Source organism: Vipera berus (genome assembly GCF_964194415.1).
Source record: "Vipera berus genome assembly, chromosome: 1".
Classification (NCBI taxonomy): Eukaryota; Metazoa; Chordata; class Lepidosauria; order Squamata; family Viperidae; genus Vipera; species Vipera berus.
The window spans coordinates 219577270-219599874 of NC_138202.1; positions in this window are offsets into that span (position 1 = coordinate 219577270).

The window sequence follows — 22605 nt, forward strand, 5'->3', positions numbered from 1 at the left end:
GAAATTCAGCAACAGTCTCTTTGTCAGCTTGGACCTGCCCCCTTTCCCTCCCCTCTCTTCTATAAGCAGTATGGCCAGTGGAGAGCATCTTCTATCCAAGAAAGCTCAGCACTCATGCAAGGACCCTAAAAACTCAAAAATCTTTAAATTGTGTGTCAAGGCCTTTGTAGGAGATGGAGGGACACCACTACCTGTAGCCATTCTATAAGTGGGAAAGGGGACGGTGTGAATGAGGTGGGGCTACTTCAGTCGTTCCTGTTTTCCTTAATACAAATGAATGGATATTAGTTCCTGTAAGAAACTAGAATACACTCAGGGCTGTCTTCATTGCAGCTTCCTCGTCAATACTATTCTTTTCTTATGCACTTAATATAATTTGGCTCCTCTCAGTTCATCCTGGATTCTTTTATATATAGTACAGACACGTTGTGATCGTGATTTTAATTCCTTGTTGAGACACTTATTGGTCTGTTTAAGCGAATTTAGTCACATTTAACGGCCCTTTGCAGACAGTGAACTCATAAAGCCCCTGGTTCATCTGAAATACCTTTATTTTGCATGTAGAAGGTGGTTACAGCAGAGAAGGTGTGGTCAGTTGAACGTGGTCGGAACCTTAAGGTCAAAAGACAGTAACAGGATTACTGTCCGCATGGCTTGTGTTCAGATGTAACAATGGAGGATGGAACACAAGGGAGCAAGGAGAAGGAGGAAGTCCAACCCAGAAGGGGTGGATCCTAGTACAGCATCATGAGCAGGATAGGAAATACATCACAAAGGGGAAGGTACTGGCAGACCCAATTAGCATATTGGTAATTTCCCAAGAACAGCCAAGTGGTGGCAGCACAGTGATGATGTCCCACTCCTTTATTCTCCTGCATCTGGTGTCCACAGAATAGCAGAATAAGAGAGTTGGAAGGGACCTTGGAGGTCTTCCAGTCCAACCCCACTACTCGGGAACCTTTGTGCCTCTAACCTGATGTGGCCAGCAAACTTTGTAATAAGATCATATTCTCAACTAGGGTCTAAGGGGACACAGGAATACTATAGGAGTAGCCTGGATATTTTCATAGCTTTCTTGTAGTGTTTGCTTAAGGAATCACAGTTCTGCACAGTGGTAGCTTTCCTGCTCGACTGCTTCAATTAAAAATAAGCTGGTAGATATCAAAAGCTGGAAGCTATGAATTTTCTTAAATCACACTTGGTGTTGCTTGATCCTGTGCCTTTTAACTTTACTTTCAAACTTAAAGCATACCTGCTAACAATGTTTTGCTTTGTTCTATGAAAATGCTAGAGTTGCACTATTTAGGAGTCTAATCAGTTTTTGTCTCACATAGGGTAGCACAATGATACGGAAAATCCTAGTCTGATTTCTGTTTAAATCAGCTTTCCCCAAGCAATAGCCACCGGTTAGAATTCTGGAACTGAAGTTCAGAATTCAGAAGTTCATTTGAAGGACATCTAGATTAGGAAAGGTTGATTTACATGATCACAATAAGCCAAAACCCAAGAAATCATGTTACGGCTTAAGAGAATGTATAAACACAACTACAGTTAGAAGCTAAAACCTAACAACTACTGTGTTTCCCTGAAAATAAGCCCCAACCAGAAAATAAGCCCTAGCATGATTTTTCAGAATGCTCATAAAAGAAGCCCCATGCCAAAAATAAGCCCCAGTTACGTTTGTCAGCCAGACGGATGCATTTAGTACCGTATTTTGTCGAATAAAAGCCTTAACTGGATAATAAGCCTAATGGGTCTTTTGGAGCAAAAATTAATATAAGACCTGGTCTTATTTTCAAGAAAACATAGTACTAAAATCTAATAACTTCAAAAGTCTAGAAAGAATGCAGAGAAACGCAACAAAGATGATTAGGGGACTGGAGGCTAAACTGTACAATGAATGGTTGTGGGAACTAGGTATGTCTAATCCAGTGATGGCGAACCTTTTAGAGACCAAGTGCCCAAACCGCAACCCAAAACCCACCTATTTATTGCAAAGTGCCAGGGGTCCCATCAGCATTGTGGTGCCCTCAGGGTGGTGGTGTGTGTGTGACCCACTGGGTGGGCATGGCTGTGGTGGTCATGGCAGACTGGGTGGGCGTGGCCACCTTGATGTTGCTCATGGGAGGATGCCTGTGGGGGCTGGGCAGGATTGGGCGAGATCCAGAGGGTCTCTGGTGGGTGGGGCGGAGGGCAGGAGGCTTGTCCTACAGGGTGAGGCAGGAGGTAGGGCGAGGGGTGCCATTGCTGTGGGGCAAGGCAAGGCGAGGCAGGGGCAGCTGCTGCCTGACACCATTGGCCCCCTCACACAGAGGCCAGCGAGCGCATGGGGGCGTGATCTACTACCTCTACTCGAGCTTGCTAGTCGGCTGCTTTGCCTTCTTTGTGCTGGGTGGGGCTGCCGCTCCGGGCGCTGCCAGCAGCCTAATGGACTTGTGCAAGTTGCTGGCGGTGGCAGGCATGCCCACAGAGAGGGCTCTGAGTGCCGCCTCTGGCATGTGTGCCATAGGTTCGCCACTACTGGTCTAGTCTAACAAAGAGAAGGACTAGGAATAACATTACATCAGTATTCCAAGACTTGAGGGGCTGTCACAAAAAGGAGGGGGGTCGACCTATTCTCAAAAGCACCTGAAAGCTGGAGAAGAAGCAATGGATAGACGCTTAACAAAGAGAGACCCAACCTAGAATTAAGGGCAAATTTCCTGTCGATAAGAGCAATTAATCAGTGGAATGGCTTACATCCAGAGGTTGTGGGTGCTCCATCACCGGAGGTTTTTAAGAAGAGTTTGGACAGCATTTTTTCTGAAATGGTGTATAGCAGACATGTCAAACACAAGGTCCGGGGGCCAGATCTGGCCCATGAAGTGGTTTCATGTGGCCCGCGAAGCCATCCTGGAAACAGTGAGGGAACGGCCCCCACTGCCTTGGCCCTGGCCCAGAGACCCTCCTTCTGCCAGAGACCCTCAGATCTGTCCCACTCCTGCCCAAGGGTGCCCCCATTGTTCTGAACCAGCCCTCTTCTGGCCTTGTAATAAGGCAAACCCCTATTCAGAAAGAAGAGACTGGAGAGCGTCCAAGGCTAAAAGGCATCTGCCAAGATTTATTACGCAGTTAACAAAAACACTAGAGCTTGTCTTCTCAAGCGGAAAAGTTGCTTTCAGCAACCAGCCCCTCCCCAAACACTCCTTTTATAGAGAGCTCAGGGCGTGGTCTCCCTGTGCCTCCTCCCGAGGAGTCCCGCAGTCTTTCTTTGTTTGTTCCTGCTCGACTGCCTCCTGCGTCGGGCGTCCTTGAACAGGGCCAGCTGTGGGTCATCTTCCTCCGCACTCTCGGGCTCACGCAGCTGAGAAGAGGTCCCCGGCTGAGGGCTCTGCAAAGCCTCCAAACCATCATCAGCCGGTTCGTTTCCCTCCTCCCCCTCATCTGAGTCATCCGATACATCGGAGCCGGCTGTCGGACCCACAGGCTGGCCCTGAGTCACAACACTATCCCGCACCGCAGGGCCCTTCCCCCGGGTCTGCCGATCCGGATGCGGTCGGGATGGGAACTGTTCGTGAAAAGCAGTCACCAACGCAGGGGCATGAACGGCAGTCGCGTCTTCCCATGTGAAGTCCTCCGGCCCGTACCCTTTCCACTCGATCAGGTACTGGAAGCGACCTTTCAGCCAGCGGGAATCCCTGATGCTGGCGACCTCGTACTCGGGGGTGCTGTCGCCATCACCAGGTCCTGATGGGGGAGGTTCCGCTTGGCGAAGTGGACAAGCCGGTTGTTCGGGGACCAACAAGGACCGATGGAAAATGGGGTGCACGCGCAGGGAACGTGGCAGAGTTAAACGATAGGCGACCGGGTTGATGACGGCCTCGACTGGGAACGGTCCAAGGTAACGGTGGTCCAGCTTCCTCGCCGGCCGAGTGGATGGTAGGTTCCTGGTGGACAGCCAGACCCGATCCCCCACCGATAATGGAGGCGTATCCCTTCTCGACCGATCGGCGAACCTCTTGTAGTCGGCCTTGGCCTTCTCCAGCTGCCGTCGCACCAACCGATGGATCGCCTGTAATTCCGCCATGAATTCGTTCGCTGCCGGCTCCGGTGAGTCCACGGGAGAAAGGGGGAAAAACCTGGGGTGATAACCCACGTTGGCCAAGAACGGTGTCATCTGCGTGGAGGTGTGCTGCGAGTTGTTAAAGGCAAACTCGGCTATGGCCAAATAGTCCACCCAATTGTCCTGCTGCAGGTTAACATAGCAGCGCAGATACTGCTCTAAGATGCCGATGACCTTCTCGGTACCCCCGTCGGTCTGAGGATGATGCGCGGACGAGAGGCAAACCTTAATGTCCAACGCCCGCATCAACTCCTGCCAGAAGCGGGCTGTAAACTGGGCCCCCCTATCGGAGACGACCCTATCGGGAAGGCCGTGCAGCCGGAACACCTGTTGGATGAACATGCGACTAGTGGCGCGAGCTGACGGTAAGCCGCGACAGGGGATGAAGTGCGCCATCTTGGTCAACATGTCCACCACCACAAACACTGTCGTGAAGCCGGAGGATGGGGGTAGATCCGTCAGAAAGCCCATGGACACAGCCCCCCAGGGTCTCTTGGGCGTTGGCAAAGGCTACAGTAAACCAGGCGGGGCCCCTGTCGCTGACTTGGCCTGCCTGCATGGGACGCAGGAGGTGACATAAGACTGGACATCGTGTCGGACTCGGGGCCACCAGAAGGTACGGGAGACCAGGTTCAGAGTCTTGAACAGGCCAAAATGCCCCGCAGCCGGGTTATCATGACATTGGCTGAGGACGAGTCCCCTGAGTGGCCCTCCTGGAACATAGAGCCGGTCACGATAATACAGGAGTCCATCCGTGACCGACCAAGGCGAATCTGGCCCCACCTCTTCCTTCCGCTGAGCCACCCACGCCTCCTGCTGCTGCGCCTCCCGGATCCGAGCCCGTATATCCACTGGCTCCCGCACCGCAGCAAAAGACTCGACGGGGATCACTGTCCTGGGCGGAAGCTTGTCTTCCACTCGGGTGTACTCGGGCTTCCTGGACAGAGCATCCGCTCTCTGGTTGTGCCCGCTTGGTATGTACCGCACCCGGAAGTCAAACCTCGCAAAGAAGAGGGACCACCGGATCTGGCGTTGGTTCAAATTCCGAGCGGTCTGCAGGCTTTCCAGATTCTTGTGGTCCGTCCGGACCTCGATTTGATGCCGCGCCCCCTCCAGATGATGCCTCCAAGCCTCGAACGCCGCCTTGATGGCCAGCAGCTCCTTCTCCCAGATGGTATAGTTGCGCTCCGAGGGGTTCAATTTCCGAGAGTGATACGCGCAAGGGAAAAGGGTACCGTGGTGGGCGTCGCTGCCTGGAGTAACACGGCCCCAATGGCAATGTCGGAGGCGTCCGCCTCCACGACAAACGGCCGTTGCGGGTCAGGATGCTTCAAGATGGGCTCCTTCATGAAGGCGTCCTTCAAAGCTTGGAACGCCTGTTGTTCGGGGGCGTTCCACTGGAACCGAGTCTTCTTCTGCAGGAGCCGGGTAAGGGGGGCTGTCAGGGCAGCAAAGCCAGGAATGAATGTTCGATAGTAGTTGGCAAATCCAAGAAGTCGCTGAACATCCTTCACGCGACGTGGGGGTTGCCAACTCTGCAACGACTCAACTTTACTCGGTTCCATGGCGATGCCCTCAGGAGAAATGCGGTGACCCAAGAAATCGATGGTCACCTGGTAAAACTGGCACTTCTCCAACTTGGCAAACAGCCGATGTTTCCGGAGGCGCTGCAGGACCTGACGGAGATGCTGATGATGCGCTTCACGCGACGGGGAGTAAATCAGGATGTCGTCCAGGTAAATCACGACAAACTGGTCCAACAGATCCCGAAAGATGTCGTTCATAAAATGCTGAAACACAGCGGGGGCGTTGGTCAGGCCAAACGGCATCACCGTGTACTCGAAATGTCCATAGCGAGTACCAAACGCCGTCTTCCACTCATCACCCGGCCGAACCCTGACGAGGTTGTAAGCTCCACGCAGGTCCAGTTTCGTGAAGATCTTAGCCTCCCGGAGTCGGTCCAAGAGCTCGGGGATGAGGGGCAGCGGGTAGCGGTTACGCACCGTGATGGCGTTGAGTTTCCGGTAGTCACAGCAGAGCCGTAACTCGCCCGGAGCCACGCCAGTCCCAGGACCACGGGGAAGTGCAGATCCGAAGTGATGTAGAACTGAATGGCCTCCACATGGGAACTGATAGCCATACTCACTGGTTGCGTGGCGGCCGTAATAGGCCCGGACAGGAGCACTCGACCATCAATAGTCTCCACTAGCATGGGCGGATCCACCGGACACTGAGGAACAGCCCATTTGGCCACGAAGGCCGAGTCCATAAAGTTAGTGGTAGCCCCAGAGTCAATTAAGGCATGGACCGGAATCCCCTCTGGCTTGCCAGGAAGGATCAGTCGTGCCTCCAAAATCAAATGCCGTGGAGGTTCACAGGCACCATCGGAATGGCGTCGCTCGGCGTGGTCGTGGTGGGTCGTCCGATCTATCACACCGTCTAGATCGGGCTCGGGCCGTTTCCCGACAGCAAAGCAGGGGACTTTCTCGGGGCCGGCTTGGTCACTGATGCCCGCTGATGCTTCTTTGGACAAGAAGCAGCCAAATGTCCAGGGTCCCCACAGTAAAAACACAACCCCTCCGATCGTCGTCTGTCCATTTCCGTCACCGATAGACGGGACCTGGCGGCACCCAGCTCCATTGGCTCCTCCCTCTGGACTGGAGGCTCACGCACAACAGGGGCGGCAGGGGTCTGTGGGGTGGCACGGCGACTCATTCGCTGCTGCAGCCGGGCATCGATCCGCAGACAAAGATGGATCAGCCCATTCAGATCTGAGGGAATGTCCACGCGGGCCAGCTCATCCAACATCTCCTCTGACAAGCCATCCTGAAAGGCATCCACGAGCGCAGCCTCATTCCAGGCGGAATCCTGGCTAAGCAGCCGGAAATCGCTGATATAGGCCTGTAGAGGGCGCTGACCCTGCCTCAAAGCTTTCAGGCGTCGGGTGGCAGTCTGCGCCTTAATCGGGTCCTCGTACATGAGGCGCATATGGTCACAAAACCCCCCAAAGTTATCCAACAAAGGGCTAGGCTGTGCCAACAGAGGCGTGCCCCAACGAGCTGCATCTCCCGACAGAAGGCTCAACACGAATCCCACCTTATCTCGGTCAGTGGGGAAATCAGCTGCTCTCACACTGATAAAAAGCTGGCATTGTCCCAGGAAGGCAGGAAACAGTTCTGGATTACCAGCAAATTTATCCGGCATAGCTATCTGACATTTCCTCCTGGGTGGGGGTGCAGCATGTACCTGAGCTTGCAGTTGAGCCACCTGAGCTGCCAGCAAAGTGAGTTGCTGGGTGAGCTGGGCATTCTCGGCAAGAAGCTGCTCCATCGTAGTAATAAGGGGTGGGTGGCTGAAAGCAAACTGTTCTGAACCAGCCCTCTTCTGGCCTTGTAATAAGGCAAACCCCTATTCAGAAAGAAGAGACTGGAGAGCGTCCAAGGCTAAAAGGCATCTGCCAAGATTTATTACGCAGTTAACAAAAACACTAGAGCTTGTCTTCTCAAGCGGAAAAGTTGCTTTCAGCAACCAGCCCCTCCCCAAACACTCCTTTTATAGAGAGCTCAGGGCGTGGTCTCCCTGTGCCTCCTCTCGAGGAGTCCCGCAGTCTTTCTTTGTTTGTTCCTGCTCGACTGCCTCCTGCGTCGGGCGTCCTTGAACAGGGCCAGCTGTGGGTCATCTTCCTCCGCACTCTCGGGCTCACGCAGCTGAGAAGAGGTCCCCGGCTGAGGGCTCTGCAAAGCCTCCAAACCATCATCAGCCGGTTCGTTTCCCTCCTCCCCCTCATCTGAGTCATCCGATACATCGGAGCCGGCTGTCGGACCCACAGGCTGGCCCTGAGTCACAACACCCATAGGCACCCTTGACGTGAACGATGTAGAGCTGGCCACGCCCACCCAGTAGGCCATACGTACTCTAGCCACGCCCACCCAGTAGGCCACGCCCACCCAGGCCATACTCACCCACCCCCCTGAGGGTAACCGCAATGCTGATGCGGCCCTCAATGAAATTGAGTTTGACACCCCTGGTGTATAGGATCTCTTGCTTGAGCAGGGGTTGAACTAAAGGACCTCCAAAGTCTCTTCCAATTCTGTTATTCTGTAATTCTTATCTGCACAGTGGCCAACAAAAGTCTTCTGTGAAGTGCACCATCGGCATGTGATGGCAAACATTTGTTTCTGTCTTCAGGGACAGCATGTACTGTAGTAGTTGACTGTTTTAAAACAATTTAAATTGTCATGACTTTTTTCTTGTGAGAGAAAATACCATGAGAAATATTTTCTTCACTGTTATGCATCATTTTAAATGTTCTTCCTCCCGGAATTTAATTTAACTTTAATTAAATTTAAACCTGGAAACATCTGAACTGATTTCAACCTAAAAAACCTCACAGGATTTAAAATGAGATTATGTATAAGAACAAAACATTGAGAAACTAAAATTAACTAAAAGAAAGACAATAGAAAAATGGCCAACCCCCCCCCCAAAAAATGCCAGTGCTATCTATGTTACACCGAGCAAAGCAATCAGGTTTTCCAGTGACAGTATTATAGGTTTTGATTTTCTTTTTGAATTTTGGTAGGTTAGATTTATAAAAGGCAAAAGAGTTGGGGATTAACAATTTCAGGAAGTCTCAAGCCATTGTGAAGTGCGCTGCTGGGCACTACCTGATCTGCAGCCCACCTATGGTATACAGGAGTTACTCAGCTAATTCCAGCAAATGTTTTTCTATGGACTCTATCAACTCTTCCAGGTCAGGTTTATTCTCTTCTATCCTGTCCTGCTGAAAGAGGCTCCCTTTCTGAAAATTGCAGAAGGAGAAGGAGCTTATTTCTGATCAGCTGCAAATCAGAGATATATTTTCTCCTCCGTGAATATGGGGGGGGATTCTCGAGGAGCCCCATCAGGTTCTCCAGGAATTCTAGGTTTCTGCAGAACACAATTTGAAAAGCCCTGAAACAGAAGACGATCCTTTGTATAAGAGCCAAAGGGCCACCCCTAAGAACAATTACATAAGCCTCTAGTGCAGAGGTGGCCCACGAGCTGGATGCATCACACGCAGGCCACACCCACCCCAGCTCTGCAAAGGCAAAAAACAACAACGCTATACGTCACGTGACATGATCGAGTTTGACACTTGTGCTCTAGTGCAATGTTTCTCATCCTTGGCAACTTTAAGGTGGGTGGACTTCAACTCCCAGAAATCCCTAGCCAGCATGCTGGATGAGGAATTCTGGGAGTTGAAGTCCACCCATCTTAAAGTTCACCTACTGAGATACTGGTCTAATGTAATAATTACATTCAGATATACTGAATTTGCATTAAAAGGGCAAGCACCTTCTTTGTGCCACAACAGAATTCTCTTCATTTCAGTTTTATGATCTATCAAAAAGGAGAGAGAGAGAGAGAGAGAGAGAGAGAGAGAGAGAGAGAGAGAGAGAGAGAGAGAGAGAGAGAGAGAGAGAGAGAGAGAGAGAGAGAGAGAGAGAGAGAGAGAGAGAGAGAGACTATATAAAGGTGAAAAGGTGAAAAAAAGAATGAAACAACAAAAAATACGTTACTTTACTTACAGGAAATATTCAGCTGAATACTGCTCTTTTTTCCGATTGCGCCGATAGAAAGTCAATTTATAAACAGGAATGTGACACAATATCCACAAGACTGTAAATCTAGAGTTGCACTGCCTTTCCAACAATGATAAGTACTTTATTTTGCTGTTCCTATGCTTGATAAAAATGTAATTCCTTACATCATGATAGGTTTCACATTTTTGGCATATAATTCAAAAGTACATTACATTTTAAACATTCTCCGAGGTGTCCAATGAATGTGATTTTTTTATAATGCTGAATTTATCTCATCATAAGATCTCCAGAAGGAAAATATTGTACAATAGCACTGTATTCTTTTCGAGCCTTAATCATTGATTTGTTAATATTCCAACTCTTTAATCTAGAGTTTGTGCAATTAATATTGCCTGAAACTATGTTGTTGTTGTTGTTAGCTGCAAAGTCGTGTCCGACCCATCGCGACCCTATGGACAACGTTCCTCCAGGCCTTCCTGTCCTCTACCATCTTCTGGAGTCCATTTAAGCTCATACCTACTGCTTCAGTGACTCCATCCAGCCACCTCATTCTCTGTTGTCCCCTTCTTCTATTGCCCTCAATCTTTCCCAGCATTAGGCTTTTCTCCAGTGAGTCCTTCCTTCTCATTAGGTGGCCAAAGTATTTGAGTTTTAGCTTCAGGATCTGGTCTTCTAAAGAGCAGTCAGGGTTGATCTCCTCTAGGACTTACCGGTTTGGTCGCCTTGCAGTCCAAGGGACTCGCAGGAGTCTTCTCCAGCACCATAGTTCAAAGGCTTCAATTCTTTGGCTCTCAGCCTTTCTTATGGTCCAACTTTCACTGCCGTACATTGCAACTGGGAAGACCATAGCCTTGACTAAACTATACTCACTTTTTATATTAATTTTAAATCAAAACTCTGTTTTGATTAATCTGTTTTATTTCCTTTTAAAAAAAGCTATATTTACTGAATGTTTTCCATAATGCACTGTCATGGTAAGTAAAATACCTCTCAATTTTAAAAAAAGGCAATGCATGAAAAGTACTAACACCAAATATGTATAACAGTGCACATCATATTGTATATTTCAGATTCAGAGTTGCATTTAGTAATACCTTAGTGTGTAGAAATTACAGGTGGGAGTTGTAACAGATTGATACAGCGTAAAGTGTTCCTATTCAAGATAGCAACCCATTAGGAATATATGGCTCTGTGAAAATCCACACCATGATGCTCTCCCATATATTCATGTCATTTTTTCCTTGCAAATTATTAAAAAAATAGAGGTCTGCATTTCTTTTTTTTAATACAACTGTCCCTGCTATATGAATTTTATTTATACATTTATGTAATAATTGTATGTATGGCACTTTCCTAAGGCCACCATGTCTGGACTGCTCAGTAGAAGGCAGCAAAGAGATATATAAAACTCTTAATCCTTTGCTGTCACCTATTGATCACCCAATTTTTTGCAGTCCAGTAATGTTTGCCCAGTCCTAAACTTTGTCTGTATTGTACACAGCACCCATTTTTCCCCATTTTTTCTTAAAACATGCTTTTTTGCATGCAACTTTCTAAAATATTATTTTTCAATGAAATGTTTGGGCCAAGAATAATGGATAAGTCAAAAATAAATCTGTAGTGCATTCTTTAATATCTCTTTACACACCCACCCACCCACACAGAGGAATGCATAGGCTCAAAAATTGAGCTAAGCCTAGAGTTTTAGTTTTGTTTGCCAAATATACCATAGAAGTCCGAGGTCAAAAACAACACTTAGCCACAATGAAGAAATTGACACATTACAAGCAAAAACCAAGGAAATCAGATAACAGGATAGTCTAATATGTGAACCTAGTTACTGAGTTTGCTTGCTAATATACAGGATGTAGAATTAATTGAGAAATATTTCTATTTCAGCAAAACCTTAGTTTTTGCAAATATTATAGCAATAGCACTTAGACTTATATACTGCTTCACAGTACTTTGCAGCCCTCTCTAAGCGGTTTACAGAGTCGGCATATTGCCCCCAACAATCTGGGTCCTCATTTTACCAACCTGGAAAGGATGGAAGGCTGAGTTAACCTTGAGCTGGTCAGGATCAAACTCCTGGCAGTGAACGGAGTCAGCCTGCATTACTGCATTCTAACCACTGTGCCATCATGGCTCTCTCTATATTATAATTATATGTATTATAACTATTGTAAGGAAACAAAGTAGGACTAACTATGATGGTGCTTACCCCATTGCTGCATCTCTGTGGAGGAAATCATCGTCCAGAATTCTGAATAGTCAAAGAAGTCTTAATGGAAGGAATACTCTTGTCAGAAATGCAAAATTAGGCACAAGCAAGACTGAAGCTGAATTTCTAAAGCCAGGAGGCAGAGTTCAAATAGTGCGGCTCACATCTTACCAAGTCTCTGCACTTCCATTCTGAACTTCTGCTTGCTAATGTAGGGCTTGCCAATGTTCCCATTTTTCTCCCTGTCTTGAAAAGCTTCCTCTGTTTTATCACGATTCTCTTGCCTTTCAAACCCTTTTTAGAGGCAGAAACGAAGTGGCTGGAGGCCAGGCCTCTTTATATGACAAAGCATGACAGGATCTGAGACTGCATTATTATTTCAGCTGCTGTCCTTTAAGGGCAGGAGCTTTTGTGTACCTTTGGACTAGGATCCTGAAGGAATCTGCTCAGAATACATAGCACACTCTCAAAAGTTTGCTTCCAGATAGACAATTGCACTCTTAGGCTGTAGTCTAAATCTGTGCTTTATATTTTAAGCACTGGAACATCATCCAATATATTGAAATAGTTGATTTCTCCACAATGCGACTTGCTTGCAATGAGTCCAGTTGGTGGTAAGATGTGTAGTTGCTTCACACAGCCAAAAGTAAAGAAAAATCCATCTGCTTGCATCTGAAATCAGCTCTCTAACCTGCTGTTGGTCAAACCCCACCCAGATGGTGCTACTTGAACGTATGTGTTCGAAAGATAATCTTCATTAAAGTTGTGGGTGTCTATTTTTATTTTTCTTCTTAGTTAAAATACCAGGCAGGCAACGTCCCCATCCTGCTCTCGTCAGGAATTGTGACTAAATAAAGATTAAACCAACAGTGGCAGAAATAAAAGCATTCTTTTGCAAGCAAGCAGATACTAAAGGATCTCAGTAGGCCATTTTATTTTTGAGGGAAGAAAAATGACGCTCTTTTGTGAATGTCATTCCTCTTTTTTTTTAAATTTTAATTCCATTTATATCCGGCCCTTCTCTGAAGACTCAGGACGGCTTACAAACTTAGCAGTAGGACAGGGATGCTTGGAGGACAGGGATAATAATAATAATATTGTTTTTAAAACAAGTATCTCTGTTGATTTATCTGAGGATTACAAAACTATCTTTTTAAATGCAGTGAGTTATAGATTTTACTCAAACCTAAGGTCCCTTTGTTTGAGCCCACTCACGAGTAGGTGTGTACGACATTGCAGTTTAAGCCCATTAACAATGGACAGATTTGTTTTTAAGTAAAGATGTATCCATTTCGATTGCAGATGGATTAAAACTGCTCCCAAAAGGAGAGGAATATTTTTTTTTACCAGATCCAGGGTTAAGTTCAGACAAATATGTGCAATCTAAATTATGAATTAAACCCGGGCTTTCGCAACCACACATAAATTATGGCTATCACAATAAGACAATCCTTTATGAGAAGAGGCTGGTGTTTTGAAAGCAAAAATTAATCCACTCTCGCCGCCTCCTTCTTGCCACTCGGTAGCTTACAGCATTTAAAATGCTGCCACTCGCTTCTATGGTTTACCTGCTTAAAAAAAAAGTGGTTGTATAGTGGGCATTTAGCTAGAAGTGTACACCTACATGCTGCAGATGGTTTAGTTTTATAAGAGATGAAACTGCATTTGGTGGAACTGATTAAATATAAAAACACCACCATCTGCCATTTATTCTAATATAAAATGGTTTGGGCAGATGCTGACATCTTTCGAGATGATTGATTCGTCTCTGACAAGTGAAGATTCTCAGAGGAGTCCAGCTGCCCACTTCTCACACAATGCCCGCTTGCCAAACTCAGCGCCAAGCTGAGGGGATGAAGCAGGTGAAAAAAGGGCATGTTAATAAAGCAGCGAGCTTTGGACTGCAGTCTATGCGTGCCTCTGGGTGTCAGTGGCCATCCAGGCACCTTCTCCTTCATTCCTGGCTCAGGATTAGCTGGGACCATGTATCACCCAAGCAGGAGCCAATTTTGAGCAGCTTCCCCCCTCCTTTGCTTTAAAAACAGTGGTTAGATGTTCATCCCTTCCTCTTTCATTCTTTTGGTTAAGTCTCCGTCAGGTTTCCATTTAAAAACCTTGCCCCATTATTTATTAAGTATGACATGAATGGCTTTGTAATAACTTGAGGAACAGATGTAGACATCATTGGGTTTTTTTTTTCTTCCCCCATTAAAATCAGATCTCCGGGTTCTCCATTGCTACGTGATTTATAGAAGACAACATTGTGCAGTTGTACTCTAGCCACTCTTGAGTTTACCGGATTACGAATGAACATTGATAACAATAGATTGTTATGGTTTTTACTCTGTTTCCTTCAAGTAACTTAAGAGGAGATGTGTGACTCTCCCCCATCTCATTTCATCTTTAGAATAATCTTGTGTTTTTATTTATTTTTTTAAGATCTTGTATTTTTATTTTTAGATCGAGACTTTATATTTTCTCTAGGGATTCAAGGGTATTCACATGGTACTCTTATTTTATTTTGAAAATCACATTAATAACCCTGTGTAGTTAAGCTGGGCTGAGAGGCAATAGTTGGCCCCAAACAGTGGTGGGATTCAAATATGAGAACAACTGGTTCTCTGTGTGGATGCCGCTTCCGGAATCCATTCTGAGCCTGGGCAACAAAAAATTAGCTACCGGTTCTGCTGAAGTGGTGCAAACTGGCTGAATCCCACCACTGGCCCCAAATCACTAATTCAACCAAACGTGGTTGCAAATAGACTTGAACATGAATCTCTAAGTCCCTTGCACCATATCTCAGCTAACATCATACTCTTCTCCAGTTAGTTTGACAAGTTCAAAGTGACTCCAGGACTAAGTCAGGATTTGAAACTGGTACCCGAGAGCCATCCTGCCAGAAGTGTTTCAAAATTTTTGCTAAAGTTAAAAGTGCATGTGAAATGTGTTTACAGGACAGCATCTTGATATGGTTCAAAATAGTCATGGAAAAGGAAGGGAGTTTTGGGTCATACCTACAGGGAAGGTCTCTGCCTTGGTATGTGAGCAAGACTGGACAATTGGCATGTAAAAGATATGTAAGACCACACAAGGGAGGGGGACCTTCCTAGTTTTCCAGAGAGTAAAAGGAGCAGAAGGGAGAAATATTTTCAATCTTGCAAGATTCCATCAATGTAACCTGACTATAAAGACAGGGTTAGAACTCACAGTTGTGCTTCTTGTCTGGACTACCTCAAAGGGCTAACAGTTTCTGCTCTGCAGTCATTTTGAAGCATTGCTTCAACTTACAGCAGTTCATTTTGTGACCATTCAAAGTTACGACATTGAAAAAAAGTGACTTGTGACCCCTTTTCACACTTGCGACCTTCACAGGAACCCCATGATCACGTGACCAAAATCCAGACCCTTGGCAAGTGAGTTATATTTAACTGATGTATATTTAACTGACTTATGTTTATGACGGTTGCAGTGTCCCGGTGATCAGGGTCATGTGATCCCCATTTGCAACCTTCTAACAAGCAAAGTCAATGGGGAAGTCCGATTCACTTAACAACTGCAGTGATTCACTTAATAACTACAGCAAGAAAGGTCACAAAATGGGGCGAATTTCACTTAACAAATATCTCACTCAGCAATGGAAATTTTGGGCTCAATTGTGGCCGTAAGTTGAGGACTGCCTGTATTCAAAATGTTCTTATTGCTTATGGTCGTGAAAAAATAACAGCCGAAAAAAGCAGAGATGCATGAAATGGTATTTCATGAGATTCTAATGAGGAGAAGTCTTAGCATTACCAAGCAACTACTGGCAACAATTTCTTTTCTCCTCTACAAGATGTCTACGGTGAGAATGAAGAAGCAGTGATTGGTAGGAAAAATTGAAGATTACAGAGGAAAAATGTTGTTTTCTGGACCCTCCCCAAAATTCTGCAAAGGAGGTTTGGGGCACTGTAAAAATCCACATTTGCGATTTACAAGGGATTTTTCAGTGCCCCCCACAAATACAAAAAAAAAAAAAGAATCCCTCCACCATAAAAGGAACACGAAGGAAAAGAACTGTCATAATAAAATTGCATTTCCTTGCAGCTCTGCCACTGTAAATTCTTTTAATCAGTTCCTCTGTTAATTGGAAGAGCTGTGTGTTGTCTAGCAGCCGTGGATTTCATTATGCTTTCTTCAGTAATTATATATTTTAACTACAAAGTATAGTCTAGGAATACCAGACAAAACCCACCTCCACCACCTTCTCTGGGTACCGTTGAAGTTGCAATTCAAACCTCGTTATTAGAATGAGCAGCTTGAAAAAGCTGAACAAGCCACCAGTATCTTAGTCAAGCAGGGATGAGCAAGTACCCCTTCTCACGGCTGGCATGGGAGAAAAGGTGGTTAAATGTTGGCTTGTGGGTGAGTTACTTAGAAGAGTCTTGGGTAAAAAAAAAGTATGGCAGAGCAATATACAGGTAGTCTTCAACTTACAACACTTCATTTAGTGACCATTCAAAGTTACAACAGCACTGAAAAAAGGGACTTCTGACCATTTTTCACACTTAGGACCATTGCAGCATCCCTATGGTCATGCGATCAGAATTCAGATGCTTTGCAACTGGCTCATATTTATGACGGCTGTAGTGTCCAGGAGTCATGTGATCCTCTTTTGCAACCTTCTGACAAGCAAAGCCAATGGGGAAGCCAGATTCACTTAACAACTGGGTTACTAACCTATCAACTGCAGTGATTCACTTCACAACGGTGGCAAGAAAGGTTGTAAAATGGGGCAAAACTCACTTAACAAATGTCTCACTCAACAACAGAAAATTTGGGCTCAATTGTGGTCGTTAAGTCGGGGGCCACCTGTATCTCATCCAGCATGCCTGTACAAATTCTTCTGATTTTTTACCTAAGAAAAGCATCCTTACTTTTAATTCTGTGATATGAACTTCGAAAATATGGTAGCTCTTTGAGATAAATCAAAATTGAGGACATCTGCACGTATGTTTGGTGGAAAAGTATATTTTGGATTAAAAGGTCAGTAAATGAAGGTAAAAATCTTGGTTCCAATTTATCTTTTAAAACCCGTGACAATATAGTTTGGATCAGTGGTGGGATTCAGATATGTGAACAACCGTTCTCTGTGTGGATGCCGCTTCCAGAAGTTCATTCTGGGCCTGGGCAACAAAAATGAGCTACTGGTTCCGCCAAACTGGTGCGAACCGGCTGAATTCCACCACTGGTTTGGATTAATTAAAAGCATTATAAAGCAGCAGACTGGCATGAAGTTATTAATCATAATGAACTTAGTATTGATTAAAATCTGGCACAGCAAAAAGATGCACCTGATCTTTGTAATGGGTTCAATAAAGCATGGGATGTAATAGATATAGATAAGCTGACAAGTTTCATTTGATTATATGAGGGGAGACCAAATGTCAAGATTTTTCTGACATAATAGGAAATCCCTATCCGGATGTTGGAATAAGATACATAAGAAAGTTAATGAACAAGAGCAGGTTCTGTCAGTGATTTAATTAGCATCCTGATATCATCAAGTTCTTACATGGAAAACTATTACATTAAAAAAATACATTATAAGATTTTTAAAAATCAACATTGCCTTGGAGCCAATGAGCCTTTGGTCCAGTTTTTCCAGGGTGATGGTTTTCAGAGGAGGGCATTTCTTATAGTATGATGCTAAGCATCTTTCCCTGCGAGCAGTATTCTTTGAGGTCAAAGGCAACATTTTCTCCTGATAGGAATGGAGAAGTCTGCAGCTTCAGTCATGGAGACTTTAATTATATGGATATATTTCCCTTGAAGTAAGCTTCTGGGAATTAGTGAGGTGACTTTTTGAATAGTCATGTGGATTCTTGCCCTGTGAATTTATTTTTTAAAAAATTATTTTCAGCTTAAATGTATTGCTTTGTATGTTTCTCTCAGCTTGGTTGCATTCTTGCAGACATTTCATTACTGAATTAGGTAACATCTTCAGTGCTCTGCACCAAGGACCCTACCATTCAACCCTGAGCTACAAATATTTTCTTCTTTGTATGTATAGATTGATAAGCACTTGTCTTTGTAGAAAGCATCTTTCCTATTTCAAGTATTTCAGAATGCAACTGATGCATCTATATACCTCAATATCAGCAACTATGATTTCCCTCAGGCCATATCATTTTAACTATGTCTCATAGTTTTAGAAGTAATTTCATTGCAGAATGGCAAGCTGATGTCACTCTTTCAAGAACATGCTTAAAGCTTCCTTGGGTGTATAGATCTGGTTCTGTGAATTTAGAATCCTACTGTATGAATCTTTGGTCACAATAATTGGCATATTTAATCAAGACAAATTAATTTTTTTTAAAAAAATGTTAATTATTACCTCATGTTTTCTATTTTGATTAGAAAAAAGTAAAAATCTGTTCATTTCATTGCTATTAATTTTTCTGTTGATTAATCTGCAATTAAAATACTGCTTTTATGCATGGAAAGGAATTTAGGAACTCAAGATAGTCTCCCATAAGGAATGATGGATCCATAAAGTAGATCAGCTGATAGCTTGTAAATAATTGGTACAGGGAAAATGAGCAACATTCATTCAAATCAGTTCAACTAAGGGGACATTATGTGACATTGACCTAGTTTACACGTTGCACAAATCATGATATATTTGCTAGTTTGCTAAACATGTTGTAGAAAACTATTATGGCTTATAATGATTTAGTTTCTGTGAACCTACTCAATTATGCTTTATATATGGACCTAGATTGTACATGTATTTTTTTTCTGCACTCTACATATACTGGATTCTCAATGATTATAATAGTATTGTATCTATAGCTTGTGTTATACTTTCTGGCTGTTCCATGGACAGAGAAGAGGAAGGGTTGACCCAGAATTAGGAGGCAGCATAGGAAGTATCAATTGTGAATATGTGCAGATGGCCCTGCTGTCTTTGGGCACTTGCAGAGTCATGGATGCAGGGTCATGAAACGACAGCAAGGAAAACACCCAATGTCCCAACCCATCCAGGAACGTACGATGTCTTTAGGGAAACACGCAAAAGGGAAGATTTTTTAGCTACTTCTGCTTTCTCCCTTCTTATCTACAGTGTGCCAGACTTAGTGGGTGAAATCTTTATCTTATGTGTGCCAGCTTTGCTGGGTGGATTGCTTATGTAATCAGAAAGAATAAATACAAGGATTTCTTGTCACTCGGGGCTTCTCTCTTTTAGAGGAGCCCGTCTTTGTTCAGCGGAATAAAAACGTAAAGCTTAAAGGCAACTTCTGGTTTCCTGTATTTTTTTTTTATCAAGCAAAACCTCAGAACCTGCACAGCAGAAGGTCTCTCACTGGGTACTCCATGACAATCAAAGGAGGAAGGTGGTCCTGAGAACCTTGAGAAAAACTCTGGGAAGATATAAACATCCTACTTATAAGAGAGCCTACCTCTGTAATCTTAGAGACTGTAGGTGGTTAAACCAGTTTGGTCTAGTGGCTAAGGCACCAGGCTAGAAAACAGGAGACTGTGAATTCTAGTCCCGTCTTAGCCATGAAATCCAGCTGGGTGACTTTGAGTCAGTCACTTTCTCTCAGCCTAACTTATGTCACAGGATTGTTGTTGTGGGACAAATAGGAGGAGGAAGGAGTGTAATGTACTGGCCTTTATTGCTGTAAGTGTTTGCTTGTGTTGTACTGCTTGCTAATTGCTTAATCCAAGTGTATGTTTGCAACGGTTGATGGGCCGGCCTAGACTGGTTGTCTCCAGCAGGCTAAGTAGATCTTTGGGCAGGAAGCCACTGCTTTAAACCTATTCATCGCCACCTACCTGCCAACCGTATAAATATCTGTGCAGCAGCTCCTATGATGCTTCTGTTCTGTTCTGACCTTCAATAAAGCCTGTTGCTGTTTGAACCTTCTGTCTCGCTCAATGCCTGCAAAGAACCGGCTACATAACACTGGCAACAAGGATGGGATGTGCTGCTTCATCGTAAGAGCCTGAGGTCACTAGGGGGTGAGACCAGCACAGAGCCAGCGTTCCCCCCCCCTCAGTCTGCCTAGCAAGCCACGCTGGAGACCACCCCACCCTGAGGATCTGTCCCAGGGCCTACATAGAAGCCGGCAGCACAAGGCAATGTGAGACATGAGCCACGAAGACTACGCACCATGGCAAAGGTCGGAAAGCTCGAGGAATTTGATGTGACACACCTGGAGAGATGGTCGTCCTACATTTCCTGCGTAGAGAACTACCTGCATGCAAATTAAGTCAGTGAAGATGGGCTGAAGGCTGTGACCCTCCTCTGCGTGTGTGGCCCAGCCACTTTCAATATCACCGAGAACTTGGTCGCCCCAGCGCTACTGCAAACTGTCATGTTTACTGACCTCAAGAAGAAACTGTGTGACCATTTTGAGCCTAAGCTATCGGTGATAGCATGGAGGCATGCCTTCGAACAACGTGAACAACAACCTGGTGAGTCAGCGACAGAATTCATCGCAGCACTTCGTCAAGCATCGCGACTGCAATTTCTCCGACCTAGAGGAGCAACTTAGAGACCACTTAGTCTGTGGACTCAGGAACAGAGACTCCAACAAAAACTCTTTGCAAAGGAGACTCTCTCACTTCAAGAGGCCTTAAAGGAAGTCATGGTGGATGAAGCCACTGGAGGGGCCAAGAAGGCATTGCGGCCCTCTAAAAGCATGCCAACTACAGAAACCATCCACCACGAGGACACCAAATGGTTGGAAGACACCGCCTCCAACCATGAAGTTGACAAAATCCAGCGGCACCACAAAAGGGGAACGACGCCATCTGACAAAACAGTTCTGTTCTTGAGGTGCTTGGGCTGCGGAGGCCGCCATCAATGCGCGGATTGCCATTTCAGAACAGCCATGTGCCGGGCATGTGTGAAACCAGGCCACATTGCTGCCATCTGTCGAGGTCACCAGAGGGACCGCCAGCCGGACAAGCCATTCAGGAGAGGTACCCCGGGGCAACACCAAGTAGGGTTCTGCTCCAGCTGCTGGAGCATTTTCCGCACGGGTGCCCACCGACCTCTTAAACAGAAGTTGCGACTGCAGGTCGAACTTCAAGGAGTTCCATGTAAAATGGAACTGGACACAGGCTCTGCTCTGTCCATCATCTCCATTGGAACTTTTTGGCACATTTGCAGCCATAGCAACAGATGGGTCAAGCTACGACCATCTAATATTCTATTTGCTGATTTCCAGAATTCCAGAGTGGCGGTCAAGGGTGAGGCCACACTTGCGGTGAAATTCAAGGGGTTTTCAGGCCCACTAGATGTTATTGTGGTAGATGGCCAACGTACGAGCCTCATAGGGCTCGATTGGTTCGATGCATTGGGCATCCAAGTAACCGGCATTCACCGGACACAAACGACAGACTTGTCTTCTGTCTGCAAGAAATTTGCAGATGTTTTTGGCCCAAGTTTGGGAGAGTACAAGGGCCCTCTGATAGCTTTTAAACTTGATCCCCAGATCGTGCCAATGTGGATTTAAGCCCCGCCATGTGCCATTTGCGTTAAAGCATAAAATTGATGCAGAGCTGGACAAGCTTGTCAGTCAGGGGGTTTTGCAGCCCGTAGACAGTGGGGAGTGGGAGATCCCCATTGTAATGCCACTCAAGGCCAACAGAGAGGTACAAATATGTGCTGACTACAAGTGTACCATTAACCGGGCACTACACTAGAATGCGTACCCCGTCCCAGTTGTCAGCCATATTCTGGCGTCATTGCAAGGAGGCCCCGTGTTTGTTAAATTAGATTTAGCATAGGCCTATCAACAGCTGCCATTGGACAAGGCCACAGCAGCTGCCCAAATGATTGTTGCACACAGGGGGTCCTTCAAGATCAAGTGCCTTCAGTTCGGGGTGAGTGTAGCCCCAGGGATTTTTCAGGGTATCATGGAGTGCACACTCAAGGGTATTCTAGGGGTCTGCCCCTACTTTGATGATGTACTTATCGCCGGGGAGTCCACAGAAGTTCTGGCTGAGCGGCTTAGAGCCATCCTTCAGTGATTCTGTGCCACAGGACTTAGTTTAAAGAGAGACAAATGCAAGATTGGGGTTCAGTCTACAGAATTCCTGGGTTTTTGAATTGATGCCAAGGGCATCCATCCTACAGAGTCAAAGCTGAAAGCGATTCAGCTGGCACCAAGCCCTAGGTCCAAGGGAGAGCTTCAAGCATTTTGGGGCCTCCTAAACTTTTATCATTCATTCCTCTCTAACAAGGCCGCAGTGGCAGAGCCGCCACACCAGCTCTTAGACAAAAATACTCAATGGCAGTGGACCAAGCTCCATGAAAGGAGTTTCCAGGCAGTCAAGGTGCTGTTGTCCTCGAACTCGGTGCTCACGCACTTTAACGAAAAGCTGCCAGTTTGCATCATGTGTGATGCGTCCCCATACGGGGTTGGAGCTGTGCTGAGTCACTTGTCAGCAGATGGGAGACAGTCACCCATCGCCTATTACTCAAGGACCTTGTCCTCAGTGGAACGCAATTATGTGGAAATTGACAAAGAGGCCTTGGCCATTGTGGCCGAGGTTAAGAAGTTCCATGGCTATTTATATGGGAGGCAGTTCACAGTCTTTACTGACCACAAGCCCTTGCTAGGCTTGTTCACAACGAACAAGCAGACACCTCAAATTCTGTCGCCACGAATGTTGAGGTGCTCTATCATCCTTTTGGCCTACGA